This window comes from Dryobates pubescens, chromosome 1 (genome assembly GCF_014839835.1).
Source record: "Dryobates pubescens isolate bDryPub1 chromosome 1, bDryPub1.pri, whole genome shotgun sequence".
Lineage (NCBI taxonomy): Eukaryota > Metazoa > Chordata > Aves > Piciformes > Picidae > Dryobates > Dryobates pubescens.
In genome coordinates, this window is record NC_071612.1 from 39,376,442 (window position 1) to 39,393,194 (window position 16,753).

Consider the following 16,753-nt stretch of genomic DNA (forward strand, 5'->3'; position numbering starts at 1 on the left):
AGGAAGAACCTGAGTGACAAAGTTTTATGTGTGGCTTGCTGTGTTAGAAGATTTCCTCTTTGAGATCACTGTGTTTAAGTTTTCTAGCTACTATACTTGGAAGAGCTTGCGCTGAAAACTACTGATGTTGAGAAAAAGGTCAAAACCATCAAAATCAAGTAATCACAGAATTAAGAAGTCAGGCAACCATAAAGAGACTGTTTTGAAACCAAGACCCCCAAAACATGGGGTCCCTGAGAACAGAGAGCTGGAATTAGTCTCTTCATTAACTCCTGTTAACCTCAGCTGTGCACATTGTTCTGATAAGTTTTGATTAGGAAGTGTAAGAGAATGCAAGAGTGACAATGCACATATTGAGAGATGGTTCTGTGGTTTTACAAAGCTAGAACATGGTTGAAGGTCTCAGCTGGTTTAGTGAATGATTTAGTAACTTATTTTAATGAGGAAAACAACACTGATAATGGAGTAATTGTATCTGAGAGGGGTAAGGCTGGGAGGAAGGAACTGAGTGATCCTTATTTATTATTATTTTTTCCAATCACAAGAACATGTGTTTACTGAAAAGAGATTTTTTTCTTCTAGTTTGGGGTTTTATAGGGGTTTTATTTCCAGACTGAAATGCTTAATGTCTCATTATATTTGACAGCTCCTTTCTCATGCCATCAAATCACGAGCCAGCATTAAATTAGTTGATAAAATTCCATTCCTTGCTAATGGACCTTGAATCATACACTTGAAAATTTACCATTTTGGGTTTTGGAAAAAACATTAGAATTCCTTACAGTAAAACACAAGGACTTGCTGCTCCTTTCAGCCTTATACTGCTGTTTTATGAAGCAGCAAGCTCTAAGCAGCATGTGGCTGACTCACTCTGTTGAGTTATGTGATAAACATCATCTCCACACCCACAAAAGAGCTCAGAGAGACACTGGCAGGATGATACTAGCTGAAAAACCTACCCCCAGGCTCCTCCCAGGCCCATCAGCCCCATCAAAGGTCCATGGGCCTGGGCCCAGGCTGAGAATGCCACAGAAGTGCATAGTTGTAGATAAGAACTCAAACCAAGGACTCAGGAATAGCAAGCACCTTGCCTGAAGCCCTCCTATGGCTATCCCACCAAACCCATGAGCCAGGCAGGTGTGTCCAGGCAGGAAACTCATCACCATGAGTCTTTGGCAATTGCTCTCTCAATTACCTTCCTGTCTCATAGAGGGACTGCTGCCTAGGTATGTATCACAGAATCATCAAATGGTTTTGTTTGGAAAGGACCCTTGAAGGTCTTCTAGTTCTACCCACCTGTAGTAAAGAGGGACATCCCCAACTAGATCACATTGCTTAGAGCCCCATCAAACCTGACCTTGAATGTCTCCAGGAACAGAGACATTCCACCCTCCACCACCACCCCAGCCAACCTGTTCCAGTGTTCCACCACCATCATAGTAGGACACATTGTGGAATATTAAGGAAAAAAACCACTTTGGGATAACATCGGACTTATTATTCATTGCTTAGGGGAGGAATCAAAGGGAGGACAATAGAGGAGTTGAGTTTATTTGGGGTGGAACAAGAGCAGAAAGAGAGATAAAAAGATAAAATGGCCAATAGGTTTGTCTGCTTGTATTCTGTGCATGACCAGCACCCTCTGTTCTGTCTACTTAATAAATTACTTTCTGACTCTTCCCTGGGCATGTGCTGGTTCACAGAGACATTTGTGCCTGTCCATCCAGTCTAGCCAGAGAAAGGGACAGAATCACAGAATGTCAGCAGTGGAAGGGACCTCCAGTAATCATCCAGTCCAAGCCCCCTGCCAAAGCAGGATCACCTAGGGGAGGCCACACAGGAATATATGCAGGCAGCTTTTGAAATTTTTCAGAGAAAGAGACTCTACAACTTCCCTGGGCAGCCCTATCCAGTGCTCCATCACCCTCACCATAAAGAAATGTGCCCTTGTGTTGAGATGAAACCTTCTGTGTTCCAGCTTGTACCTGTTGCTCCTTGTCCTGTCACTGGGCACCACCAAAAAGAGACTATTACCTTCATCTTGATGCCCACCCTTCAGATATGTATAGACATTAATAAGATCCCATCTCAGTCTTCTCTTCTCAAGACTGAACAGCACCAGATCTCTCAGTCTTTCTCCAGAGGGGAGATGTTCAAGTCCTGCAATCATCCTCATAGCTCTCCAGTGGAGTTTTTTCCAGCAAATCTTTGTCTCTCTTGAACTGGGGAGCCCAGAACTGGACACAGTATTCCAGGTGTGGTCTCAGCAGAGCATTGTGAGGGGGATGAGAACCTCCATAGGCCTGCTGGACACACTTTTCTTAATGCACCCCAAGATGCTGTTGGCTCTCTCGGCCATAAGTGTACATTGCTGTCCCCTGGATAACTTGCTGTCCACTAGGACTCCAAGGATGAGGGCACTGGTGCTGCCCATGTTCATGCTGAGTGCTCTGTCTGTGATCTGTGTGGTCAACTGTGTGGATCCACAGTGTATGTGTGTCCTCTCTGTATCTGCCTACTGGGAATACTTCATCTTTGCTGCTGGTTGGAACTGGGAACATGAAGCAGCAGCAGCAGCCCCTGTTTCCTCAAGGCTGTTGGATCCAGTGTAATTTATTTTCCTCCAAAATGTCTTTCAATTAATATTTGTCTTGTAGAGTTAATGTAGCCTTATTGTCCATTGACTCAAAGTCTTTCTTGTAGTGAGAGTCCTGAAACTGAACCCAGTATCAAAATGTGGCCTCAGCAGTGCTGCATCCAGGGGGACACCAGTAAGACTATTTAGTTAAACAGGACTCCATTTACACAGCTCTTGTATGAAATGGTTGTTTTCTGAGCTATGTGGTCAGAGATGCAATAGAGCACTGAAAGTATAAAAAACATTGACTACATGGTCAGAAAACAGTAGTGCAGAAAACAGCTGCATATTGTAGAAAACCACTGCTTGAGGGGAGGGAAGAAAAACCTAAGCTATTGGGATACACAGTTACAAAAGCACTGCCTTTGCAAATTCCTGCCTCCTAACCACATTAATACAACAACTGCACCCCAGTTAGTGCTGTGGCACATTCTAACCTGCCAAGAATCTATGAAAACCCTTAAACATAGAATCACAGAATCAACCAGGTAGAAAAAGACCTCAGAGATCATCAAGTCTAACTTGTTACCTAATACCTAACACCTCATGACAACTAAACCATGGCTTCAAGTGCCACATCCAATCCTTTTCTGAACACTTCCAGGGACAGTGATTCCATCACCTCCCTGGGCAGCACATTCCAATGGCCAATTACTCTTTCTGTGAAGAACTTTCTCTTCTCCTCAAGCCTAAACTTCCCTGGCACTGCTTGAGACTGTGTCCTCTTTTCTGCCACTGGTTGCCTGGGAGAAGAGGCCAACCCCCTCCTGGCTACAACCTCCATTCAGGTAGTTGTGGAGAGCAATAAGGTCTCCCCTGAGCCTCCTCTTCTCCAGGCTAAACAACCCCAGCTCCCTCAGCCGCTCCTCATAGGGCTTGTGCTCAGGACCTCTCACCAGCTTTGTTGCCCTGCTCTGGACATGGTCAAGGGTCTCGATGTCCTTCTTAAGTTGAGGAGCCCAGAACTGGACACAGTACTCAAGGTGTAGCCTAACCAGTGCTGAGTACAGGGACAGAGTGACTTCCCTGTTCCTGCTGGGCATGCTATTTCTGATGCAGGCCAGGATGCCATTGGCCCTCTCTTGGCCACCTGGGCATATTGATGTCTCTGGTTCAGCCGGCTGTCAACCCTTAAACATCTTTGAAGACATCAGCAATTTCTTTCTCTGCACCGCAGGCTGACGACAGTTAAACAGCAATTGAATGTATCTCAAAAAACATTTCATGCCCCAAGGCTTGGTCTGCTGTCATCTTGAATGTGGCATTATCGTGTACCACAGAGACAGTGCATGCCATCCCTGAAGTGTTCCTACTGAGTAAAGTCCAACACCAGTTCACTGCTTGAGATGTGCCAACCACGTTGAAGTAATCATAGAATTGTTTCAGACACAAAAGACCACCAAGATCATCAAGTCCAACCATCAAACTAAGACCACCATGGCCATTAGACCATGAAAAAAAAATAATAATCAACATCTAAATTATTTTTCCAGTGTATTTGGTATGACTTACACACAATATGAGTCATTTGAGGAAATTTTCATGTTTCTTGTATATAAAAAAACAAATTTCAATTAGCTTTAAAAGGAACCAGGCACTTCAAACTGGGAACAAAGTCAGGTACTTCATTTGGGTTGGAGCAACTTTCTACCACAACATAAAATTTGATGTGAACGGTAATTTTACCAGTAATAAGCTATGATTTATAAAATGTCTTCCAAAGGTCTGTGCAATCTTCATTTGTTACTTGGATTTTGCTTGGTTTTCCTTAGATTTTGGCTGCCAGATGACCTTCTCTAATGGTGACAATTCCAACTGTGAATTTTTAATCAATTCATAACAAAAAATAAAACAAATAAAAAAGACTGCTGCTGAGGTTAAAAAAAACAACAACAACATAAACAACCTAAAATCCTTTTCTTTTTTACATAAGAAACTGGGGTTTTAAAAAAAGTACTATAGCAGGTGCTTGCTGAACAAGCATATCTCATTTCAATCATAGAATGGTTGGAAGGGACCTCCAAGGTCATCTAACTCCAACTTCCCTGTCACAGGCAGGGACACCGTCCACTAGACCAGCTTGCTCAAGGCCCCAGCCAACCTGGCTTTCAACACTGCCAGGCTTGGATCCTCCACAAATTCCATTGGCAACCTGTTTGAGTGCCTCACCACACTCATGAGCAAGAATATCTTCTTCATGTCTCATCTCAATCCATTTTTTTCCAGTTTGAAGCCATTACCCCTCTCACTCCATGCCTTTGTCAAAAGTCCCTCTCCAGTTCTTCTGCATATGCAGATCCAAACTTGATAGTATTGCAAAAGCTCTTGAAAGCAAGATTGGTGTTACGTCAGTGGATGGATTCAGTGATCATAGAGGTCTTTTTCAACCACAGTGAACCTGTGTTTCTAAATTATTAATATATGCTATTATCATATAATTTTATATAATCTGTACTGTCTGTACTACCATCTCAGCTTAGTTTGGAGCACAAGCCCTATGAGGACAGGCTGAGGGAGCTGGGATTGCTTAGCCTGGAGAAGAGGAGGCTCAGAGAAGGCCTTCTTGCTGTCTACACCTACCTGAAGGGAGGACAAGAGAAGACTGAGAGAGAGGATCTTAATAATGTTTACAAATATCTGAAGGGTGTGTTTCAAGAAGGGGCTAATCTCTGTTCAGCGGTGTCCTGTGATTGGACAAGGGGCAGTGGGCATCAATTGCAACACGGGGAGATCCATCTCAACATATGGAAAAACTTCTTTATTGTGAGGGTGGTGGAGCCCTGAAGGAGGCTGCCCAAAGGGGTTGTGGAGACTCCTTCTCTAGAGACTTTCAAGACATCCCTGTGTGACCTGCCTTAGGTGATTCTACTTTGGCCAGTGGTGGGACTCAATGATCTCTGGAGGTCCTTTACAACCCCTACCAACCTATGATTCCATGAATTGTCATTTATCCTGTAGCTTTGGTTTTATTATTTAGATTTTTATCACAAGATCTATCGCAAATATGTAAAATGAAGACTTAAATGCATCAGCTCGTGTGACAACAGTGGCAAGCAGTGCAATAAATGCACCACACTGCAGTTAAATTCCCTAGATTTTAATTTTCTAGATTTAACTGTAATTGCTACAAGACTCCTTGTAATCCTGTTAAATCCTTTGATAGCCTGATTTACTTCTCTCACTGCAATGGAAACCGAATCCTCAGAAAAGTAGGACTCAACACTGGCTTCCTGAAGTAGCACAGACATTAAGATGTGGGAAACATTTAGGCTGCCTTAATTGTTCTGCCAATCTGATGCTAAAGCATTAATCTGTCACTGTGTCAAATTACATACCTTTATTATTTTGTATTCTTTTTTGGCAGTAAAACGTGTCACTGCTTAACAAACTCTGAGCTGAAACAACTCGTGGAGCAATTAGAGTGTCAGCTCTCCTAAAAATGGCTTCAGAAAAGCCTGAATCGGGGCTCAAGGGACAACATCATTTGCTTGATGCTAACACCAGAGTGATGGGACTGTGGGAGCACTGAGGGAACTGAGTAGCTAGCAGCTATTGTTATGATAGACTCATATAGTTGTTTAGGTAGAAAAGACCTCTCTAAGATCAAACAAGGACCAGCCATTTACCTAAACCCACCATGGCCCAAAGTGTCCCAAAGTGTCATGACCACATGAATCTTGAACACCTCCAGGGACAGTGATTCCACCACCTCCCTCAGCTTATCTAAGCTTTTTATTGTACCTTTCCTTTATTTTGTCTCTTGGTGATAAGGATTTAATAATACTTTTTTTCTTCATCAGATAAGGAAACCAGTGCTTTTGCCACAGAAAAGAAAAACAAGGTTATGTGATTTTCCCTTCATAGAATCATAGAATGGTTTGTCCTGGAAGGGATCTTGAAGATCATAGCCTGGAGAAGAGAAGGCTCAGAGGAGACCTTACTGCTCTCTACAACTACCTGAAGGGAGGTTGTAGCCAGCTGGGGGTTGGTCTCTTCTCTCAGGCAACCAGCACACAAGAGGACACAGTCTCAAGCTGTGCCAGGGGAGGTTTAGACTGGATGTTAGGAAGAAGTTCTTCCCAGAAAGAGTGATTGGCCATTGGAATGTGCTGCCCAGGGAGGTGGTGGAGTCACCATCAGTGGAGGTGTTTAGGAAGAGACTGGATGGGTTGCTTGGTGCCATGGTTTAGTTGGTTAAATGGTGTTGGATGATAGGTTGGACTTGATGATCTCAAAGGTCTTTCTCAAACTGGTTAATTCTATTCTATTCTATTCTATTCTATTCTATTCTATTCTATTCTATTCTATTCTATTCTATTCTATTCTATTCTATTCTATTCTATTCTATTCTATCATCTAGTTCCATTGACAGGGACCTTCCACCTTCCTTTAGACCAGATGGCTCTAGGCTCCCTGACCACCTCTAGGGAGGGGACATCTGCAACCTCCCTGAACAACCTCTTCCAGTGTCTCACCACCCTCACTGTAAAGAATTTAATCCTAATATCCAGTCTAAATCTCCCCTCTTCCAATTCAAAGCCACTGGCCCTCATTATATCACTGCAAGCCCTTGTCAAAAGTCCCTCCTCAGCTTTGTTGTAGGGCCCATCAATGTACTGAAAGGTCTCTATAAGGTCTTCCCAGGCTGAACAGCCTCAACTGTCTCAGCCTCTACCAACAGCAGAGATACTCCAGCCCTCTGATCATCTTCATGGCCTTGTTTCCCTCCAATTTATACTCACCTCATTCAAAAGGCAACTTTTTTTTTTGAGATAAACCAATTAATATTTTGTAGAAGGCATTATTTCCACATAGAAGCTAAAAGATGTTTAATGTCATTAGAGCTCATGGTTATCTCACAGGTTCTTCTGCCATTCTGCTCTGGTGAGATCTCACTTGGAGGACTCTGTTCAGCTCTGGGCTCCTCAACACAAGAAGGACATGCACCTGTTAGAGAGGGTCCAGAGGAGCACCTCTTCTCTGAAGACAGGATGAAAGGGTTGGGGTTGTTCAGCCTGGAGAAGAAAAGGCTTCAGGGAGACGTTATAGCAGCCTACCAGTACCTGAAGGGAACATAAGAAAAAGCTGGAGGAGGACTGCTTACAAGGGCTCATAGCACCAGGACATGGGGCAACAGTTTGAAACTAGAGCATGGTAGATTTAGTTTACACATTAGGAACAATTTCTTTCCTATAACTGTGGTGAGGCAATGGAAGAGGTTATCCAGGGAGATGGCAGAGGCCCTATCACTGGAAACATTCCAGGTCAGACTTGATGGGGCCCTGAGCAACCTGCTGCAGTAGGGGATGTCCCTACTTCCTGTACAGGGGTTGGACTAGATGATATTTAAATGTCCTTTCCAACTTCAACCATGATAAGAAAAGTTGAATATATAGAAAATAACACTGAATTGACAAACCTCCAAATTGATTTGTGAGCTTCTTATTTGTTGAAGTGATATAAAAACACACTATGACTAATACTTAGGATCAGACAGTGACTGATTAAAAAGACATGACCCCACCCATGGCTGCTTAATTGATTATTATAAATAATAGGGAGAACAGCAAAGAAACAGCAGAACTGAACTCCTTGTGACTATGGGCATGAGCTCAGACTGAAATGAAGTTCTGTTTAAATTCTTTTGTATTTCAGATCTGGCTTTAAGGGAGAGTATCGATTGCTCTCCTTCATATCTTTCAGTGAGTTCTCTTCTTTTTTCTTTCTTTCTTTTTCTTTTTTTTTTTTTTCTTATAGAATTCTCCTGCCACACAAGATAGGAACTTGAACTGATTATCTTGATGGAATCACTGCATTCCTGAAAATGAAATGCTTCATGCAGCTCTACTTTGTGCAGCAAACCATTGCTAGATTCTAGATTGTGCTTCATTCCTGCATATACAGAATACAATATTATATAATAACATATATTAAATAGCAGGACTGCTTTCATAAAAAGGGAATTAATCATGTTCCCACAAGGTTTCCTGGGTGACTCATGGAATGTTTATTTTGTTACAAGTCATAGACCTCAAAGGTTAAATTTGAGCAGTAACTGTACAATCTGTTGAAGCTCTATTAACTGAAATTGCCTTATTTTCAAATGGGGGGGGGGGGGGGGGGAAGGAAAGTTCTCCATACTCTGAGTGCAAATGATCATCTACATAATGTAGAATTCAGCATGAATCAGAAAAATGTAACTTGTGACTCCTTGTCTTTTTGGTCGCTGTAGAGAAGTTGTGCTGTAAGAAACACAGCAATAAGGGAAAGGATCCACTTAATTTTTTGAGAGAACCTTATGGAGTCACAGAATCATTTTGGTTGGAAAAGACCTTTAAGATCATCACATCCAACCATTCTCTAACTCTACAAGGTGTGGTGCTAAACCATGTCCCTCAACACCACATCTCTGCAGCTTTTAAACACCGCCAGAGAAGGGGATGGGGAATCAACCACCTCCCTGAAAGTCATAGAAATATTAAGGTTGAAAAGACCTCTAAGATTATCGAGTCCAACCATCAACCCAACACTACCATGGCCATCCAGCACCCACAAACTTATGATTTAGTAATTGATGAGTCACAGTCTCTTGCCTTTAATTCCATATGAGTGGCATGAGCCATAGCTTCACTTAAGCAGAAAGAGGGGAGATTAAGACTGGGTAAGTGAGAATAGGATCAATTTAGACTGGGTATTAGGAAGAAATTCTTTACAATGAGGGTGGTGAGACACTGGAACAGGTTGCTCAGGGAGGTTGTGGATGTCCCTTCCATGGAGGTGTTCAAGACCAGGTTGGGTGAGACCTTCAGCAACCTGTTCTAATGGAAGGTGTTCCTGTTCATGGCAGGGATATTGGAACTATATGATCTTCAAGGTCCCTTCCAACCAAACCATTCTTTGATTCTGTGCCCAGTCTTGGCTTTAGATCAATAATTATCTCAGAGCCCTCATCTTTTCCAAACAAAGAGGGACAATACACCCTGGAATCTACCCTAGAGATGCTTTCTCATTAAGATGATTCAGTGTAGGGGGAGTATTGGAGGGTTTTGTTGCTATTGTTGTTGTTATTGTTGTTTTTATAATAAGTATGTGGAAAAACCTTCACACCTTGAAAAAAAACGGAGAGACAAATGAAGAAAGATAATGAATCTCTCTGTGATTTATGTCCTGCTCAAAGGATTTTTTTTTTCCCATTAATTTTTTATTGATTTTCCAGCTGTGTGTGCAGATTCCAGCTAGTGAATTAATTACAAACAGCAGCTCAGGATGGCTACGTCCTTATGACAGATTCATCTGGGTTACAGTCCATTAGTAATTAAGTATTAAGTCCAGCATTAATTCCCCTTGTGCGTGTGCAGTGGATAGACTGGGATCACACATGATTCGTAGGGATGTTATATTAAAAGAGATTACAGCATCACTCTTTATCTCACTGTAGAATGGAAAAAATAGAATGATTCTTATTTTCTTTTTTAATGATAATGGAAAATGCAGGGGGGGGGGAAAGTATGAATGAAGCAAAACAGAGAAGTAAAAATATATAAAGTTTTACTTGCCAAGTCTGAGCCCGTCAGAAGCAGCAGGCCCAGTTTAATGGAGCCTGTAGTGTGCATCATAGCTTTTTCACCCCTGCCTTTGACCCTATATGTTTCTTTCTCTCTTTGAACAGTTAGAGAAGGAAAAGAAGTAGGATACTTATCTTGCAACTAGAACAACATCTTGGAAATTAAGAGTAAAACTAGGCCTGAATGGGGATGTCTAGGTATGTTAGTCAGGAAATGTTTCTCCCCTGAGAGGAAGATACTTGGATGTTAGTTGCTTAACCAGCTACTATGTACCATTAGGTTTTCAAAAACACAAGTAGGTATGGCACTCTGGGACATGGTCTACTGGTCAGGGAGGTATAGGTTAGAATTTGGGCTTTGTGATCTTAGAGGTCTTTTCCAATTTTAATGGTTCTATGATTTTCTTTAGGTTTCTTAAGCACTTAGTTGAGTGGAAAGTGAGCACATCCCTTTACGGGTTTCTTGAGATATTCCTCTAAAACAGAGTAAAAAATTCCTGAGCCCTAAAGCAAAAGTCAGAAGTGAATCCACTGGAAGCACTCTTCATGAATCTGTTCTCACAGGTTAGAAATGTTTAATATTGCAATTTATTTGTCTTTGTGTTTTACAGGACAATAGTAAATCAGTCACTATGCTTTTGCTTTGCTTGGTTGTCAACATGCATACTTAGAACCATGAAACCAGAGAATGTTTTTGGTTGGAAAAGATCTCTAAGAGTTCAACCACCAACCCAACATCATCCTGCCCGCTAAACCACATCCCAGAGTGCCATGTGTCTATGTGTTATTTAAACACATTGTATCTATGTAAATTTAAATCTCAGTTTCTCTGTGTTTACTCAGTTTGAGCCATTTCCAGATCACATTTTCTAGAAGCACAGAAAGTTTGGGTTGGAAGGGACCTTCATGAGCATCTAGTTCGAACCCCTCTACCATGGGCAGGGACACCTACTAGACTAGCTTGCTCAAGTTCCCAGCGAACCTGACTTTCAATACTTCCAGGTTTGGAGTGTCTATAACTTCTCTGGGCAACATGTTCCTGTGCCTCACCACCTTCATGGGAAAGAATTTCTTCCTCGTGTCTCATCTCAATCCAGCTTCTCCAAGTTTGAAGCCATTACCCCTTGTTCTGTCACTTCATGCTTTTGTTAAAAGTCCCTCTCTAGCTGTCCTGTAGCTCCCTTCAACTAATGGAAGGCTGCTAAAAGGTTTCCCTGGAGCCTTCTCTTCTCCAGACTGAAAAACATCTACTCTCTCATCCTGTCTTCATAGCAGAGGTTCTCCAGCCCTCTGATCATCTTGGATCTATTAAAGCAGGCTCAGCAGGGGTCACCATGTCCTTCTTGTGTTGGGGGTTCCAGGGATGGACACAGGAATTCAAGTGAGGCCTCACCAGAATGAAGCTGAGGGGTAGAATCCCTCCCTGGACCTGCTTCCCATGCTGCTCCTGATGGAGCCTAGGACACATTTTATGTTTGGGCTCCAAGCTCACATTGCTTGAATGAATCAGATTATCTCTGGCTTGTTTCACTCCTTTGAATATGAAGACGCTTCTTACAGTATCACTTGATGCTTTTACTGAGACTCCAGTAAAACTGTCAAAAGATTTGAAACTGGACAATGTTAAGCTTGCTCCACTTGTAGTGCATGACTAAATTGTTGACAATAGGTAGGAAAAAAGCTCCTAATTATGCTTGCTAGGATAGCATAGAACCCAGTCAAGCAAAGCATATTAACAGGGAGGTTAAACACTTTTTTTTAGAGGTATGTATGCAGAAGAAAGTAAAGGTATGAGTGTATTAAATGTTTTGCCTACAGTATAAGAAAATAATTCTGTTTATTATTGTCACTGTAAATCCACATTTTTTCCTGCTAATCCACCCAATGTCAGTTGCATGTTGGACTTGATGATCTTAGAGGTCTTTTCCAATCTTAATGATTCCATGAGAAATCCCATCTAAAATCAAATAACTACCATCTAAATATAAGGTAAATTCCATCCTAAATAGATAAATTCCTTCCTAAATCTGAGAATTTCCATCTTAATTCAGAGAAATTCCATCTTAAATATGAGAAATTCCATCTAAAATCAAATAATGCCATTTAAAATCAGACAAAATCCATCTAAAATCAGGCAAGTGGAAGGCTAGATAAAGTTGACAAGTAGCTGCTTACAGAGTGACACAGAGAGAAAATAAATGGGGGAATTACAGTGTTCTAAAAACCTTCTGACAAAACCTGCGTATCAGCATGAAAACTAACAGTGATTTCCTTCTGCTCTTTGTGCAAAGATATTTTGAGCATCTTAATTTTCATCAAATCCTTTATGGAGAGTTTAAATCTTATTCCCCACCAGGAAAACTCACTAAATATGTGGCAGTGCAATAAACACATAAAGAACCATTCATTGCGTGCTTTACCCTACCATAATCATGAAATGCATACATCTTGAGTCTTATTACACTGATTTTGTGCTGCTTCAGAAGTATTTTATGTTTTGTCAGTTTTGGTGTGTTGGGGTTTTTTTTTTCTGTTTCTGTTTACTGTTGATTTTAGTCACTGCAAGTAGTGGAAACACTGAAAGCAGAGGTCAAAATTGACAGCAAAACTGAATCAGGGCTTCTCATGCCAATGAAATAATGAAAACCAGCACTGTTCTTACATCCACAATAATGAATATAAATAGACAAAAGGCTCTGAAAAGCTACTGGGAGACAGAGAATAAGGCATCCATTTCAAGGAGAAAAAAAAAATAAAAAAGAAATCTTTTCCTGCCATCACAGATAGCTTTGTGAACTGGATAAATGAGGATGCCCTTTAAACAATTTTTATGCTTCAAGAAATGTCTAAGAGAGAGACGGGTCTCCCTTATTTTCCTTTAAGGGCTAAGACATAAGAGGTTGAATTTTACTTCTATTTTCTACATAGCCATTTCTCACATCAGTCCTTCCCAGATAAAATCTGTTATCTCATCTTTGACATTGTTCAATACTTCATATGAATGTTCTTTCTTTTCCTCCCTCCTCCTCCTCCCCCCCCAGGATTCATTGTCTCAAACACACATATCCCTATCGCTCTACAGATAACTATTATCAGTGTTCAAGTACTATCCAAATAATGATCAACAGATAATAGGAGATTTATGCCACTCTTCTATCTGTTTCAAAACTTAATCTGCAAGGAATCATAGATTTGTTTTGGTTGGAAAAGACTTCTGGAATCATCATCTCCAACCATCAACATCACACCACCCTGGCTATTAAACATGTCCCAAAGTGCTGTGCCCACGGATTTCTTGAACACCTCCAGAGATGGTGACTTCATCACCTCCCTGGGCAGCTTGTTCCATCCAGTGTTCCATCACTAAGTGATTCTGTGGACTTAATGTATTTTCCATCACCATCTGTTTGAAACTGAGTCGAGAGGTATCTCGCCTCCAGTTGAAACTATTTGGAAATAATTATATCTCCTTCTAGAATCACAAAATGGCAATCTGTTACAATACTCATGAATCTCATCATGCTGTCAGTGAACAGTTATTGTTAACTTAGAAGATTCTTATTCCAAGGGAGGCTTGCACCTGAATGAAAATTTATAGAAATACCTTGGATTTCAAGAGGTATATAAGTGATAGGAAAAGAGAAGACAGAGCAGATCAGGAATAAAATTTCCTTGCTAATGCCACAGAAAAGAAAGAATCTTTTAACTCCTCTGTTGTTAGATTCTCTCATTTATTATAGTTCAGTCTATGTAAATCTGCCTAGCTGCAGGCATCTCTTATCCTGCAAAACAAAGCTGATGGAGTTTTCTACAATAATCTTTATTTGGAAAACTCCCTTAGGGATTTTAAAATTATTTTTGAAGACCTCAGCCACCAAACTCGTCCAAGAAGTGAGCAATGGCTCTAATTATAAATGTCTGGGAGAATTTCTCACTGGTTCAGTTGTACCTAATCTGTCTTTCAGGGAAAGGTAATATCCACCTAAGGCGTAGCTTTCACAAGATGCTCTATATCATCAGCCTGTAGCATTGAGGACTCTAGTCAGTCCAACTTCAGCTCAGTTTCTAAGCACCAATGTTTTGCATATTCACAGACTGACTTCCTACTGCTCAAAGATAGAGAAGAGAAGGCACCAGGGAGACCTTAGAGTGGCCTTTCAGTACCTGAAGGGGGCCTACAAGAAAGCTGGGGGGGGGGACTTTTGACAAGGGCTTGTAGTGATAGGACAAGGGGCAATGGCTTTAAGTTAGAAGAAGGGAGATTCAGAGTAAGTATTAGGAAGAAACTCTTTAGAGGGAGAGTGATGAGGCACTGGAACAGATTCCCCAGGGAGGTTGTGGATGCCCCCTCCATGGAGGTGTTCAAGGACAGACTGGGCAGGGCCTTGAGCAGCATCATCTGTTGGAAGGTGTCCCTGTCCATGGCAGGGGGGGTTGGAACTAGAGGGATTTTGAATGTCCCTTCCAACCCAAACCATTCTATGAGTCTATGACATCATTTCAATCTGATGTTTCCAATATCAAAGAGAAGTGTTAATTCAACATAATCAACTAAAGCTCATGACATGCTACAAATGGGACATAAAGTGTGATCCAGATCTGATCCAAGGATAGCAACCGACAATTTCAGTGGAACAGAAAAGTCAGATCTCACAGGATTTATGTGTTTTATGTGTCAAGTGTCATAAAGCCAATGAACATTTAGGCAACTTCAAGCACCAACAGCACACCCAAATCATACATAGAATGTCAGACTGGTTTGGTTTGGAAAGGGCCTTGAAGATCATGTAGTTCATGGGCAGGGACCCCTTCCACTGATCTTGGTTGATCAAGACCTCATCCAACATGGCCTTGAACATCTCCAGTGAGGGAGCATCCACAACTTCTCTGGACTACATGTTCCAGTGTCTCACCACCCTCACTGTGAAGCATTTTTTCCTAATACTTAGTCTAGACCTACCCTTCTCCACCTTCAGTCCATTTCCTCTCATCCTATCACTATGTGCCCTTGTCTAAAGTTCCCCCTAAACATTTCTGCAGCCACCTTCAGGAAATGGAAGACATATAGAAGGTCTTCCTGGAGAAAGACAGTTAGAAAGAACATAAAAAACACATTCAGATTTATCGTTCATCTACATATGAAAAAGAAGACATAGTTGATACTATTGAAGTTTTATACATTCAAGAGATAAATAATTACAATTAAATTTATGTACTGATTTGAATAGCCATCTCAGACACTAAACTTGACTTACTCCAAATAGTATAATTACCCCCTCCATGCTTAATGCTCATCAAATAAAACCTAAAACAAGCCAACATCAGGGTAGTTCTGCAAATCTGGCTTAGGAAAAAAAGTAATGAATACCTATAGGTCATCCTATTTCAAGAAAATTCGTCAGGTGTCCAACACATCAAAGCACTTGCTCTGCAGTTCTGTCCTACACTTTCTTTTTAATTATGAGGTTCTTCTTGGCAGGAAGAAATTCTAAGAGAATTCAAACAATTTATTTAAAGGCTCCAAACATCAGAAGAGTTCTGTTTCACACATTTAGTCTGTAAAAAAGGAGGCTCTCTACAATTCCCTGAAAAGTGGATGAAGACAGATGAGGATTTGCCTCTTCTCTCTAGGAACAAGTGATAAAAGGAGAAGAGATGGCCTCAAGATGCAAAAGGGAGGTTCAGGTTAGAAACATCTTGAGTGGAAGGTCTCTCAAAGACTGGAATAGGCTCCCCAGGGAAGTGGATGAATCACCATCCCTAGAGGTGTTTCAAAGGCACAGAAATGAGGTACTGAGGTACATGGTTTAGCCCCAGACTTGCTTGGTCTTTTCCAATCAAACGATTGGAAAACTATTCTTAAGAGCAGATTGTCTTAACTCCTTCTTGCTTGTAGCAGGGACATACACTACATTTTTTGCCTCAATGATCTTAAAGGTCTCTTCCAATTGAAACAATTCTATGATTCTGTGATTTTTATAGCTGAAGAGACCCACTTGAAAACATGACCTTCCACAACAACTTCCCAAATGAATTACTCACTACTAGCAAATAACCTTTAACTTAAGAAAAATGAAGATCATAGAATCATAGGCCTCGCATTCGAGGCCTCAAGCACAGGCCCTATGATGAGATGCTGAGGGAGCTGGGATTGTTTAGCCTGGAGAAGAGGAGGCTCAGGAGAGACCTTATTGCTGTCTACAACTACCTGAACGGAGGTTGTAGCCGGCGGGGGGGGTGGGGGGGGGGTGGGGGTGTGTGTTGGTCTCTTCTCCCAGGCAACCAGTGGCAGAAAAGAGAACACAATCTCAAGCAGTGCCAGGGAAGTTTAGGCTTGAGGAGAGGAGAAAGTTCTTCACAGAGAGAGTAATTGGGCATTGGAATGTGCTGCCCAGGGAGGTGGTGGAGTCACCATCCCTGGAGGTGTTCAAGAGGGGATTAGATGTGGCACTTGGTGCCATGGTTTAGTAGTCATGAGGTCTTGGGTGACAAGTTGGACTTGATGATCTCTGAGGTCTTTTCCAACCTTATTGATTCTACTTTTCTATGTT

General features: G+C 41.5%; 1 protein-coding gene across 3 annotated transcripts in view; it reads right to left on the reverse strand.

The window, feature by feature from the left end:
• Nucleotides 1–16,753, reverse strand: part of PCDH7 (protocadherin 7) — a 245,517-nt gene that overhangs the window by 1,366 nt on the left and 227,398 nt on the right. The window lies entirely within an intron of this gene.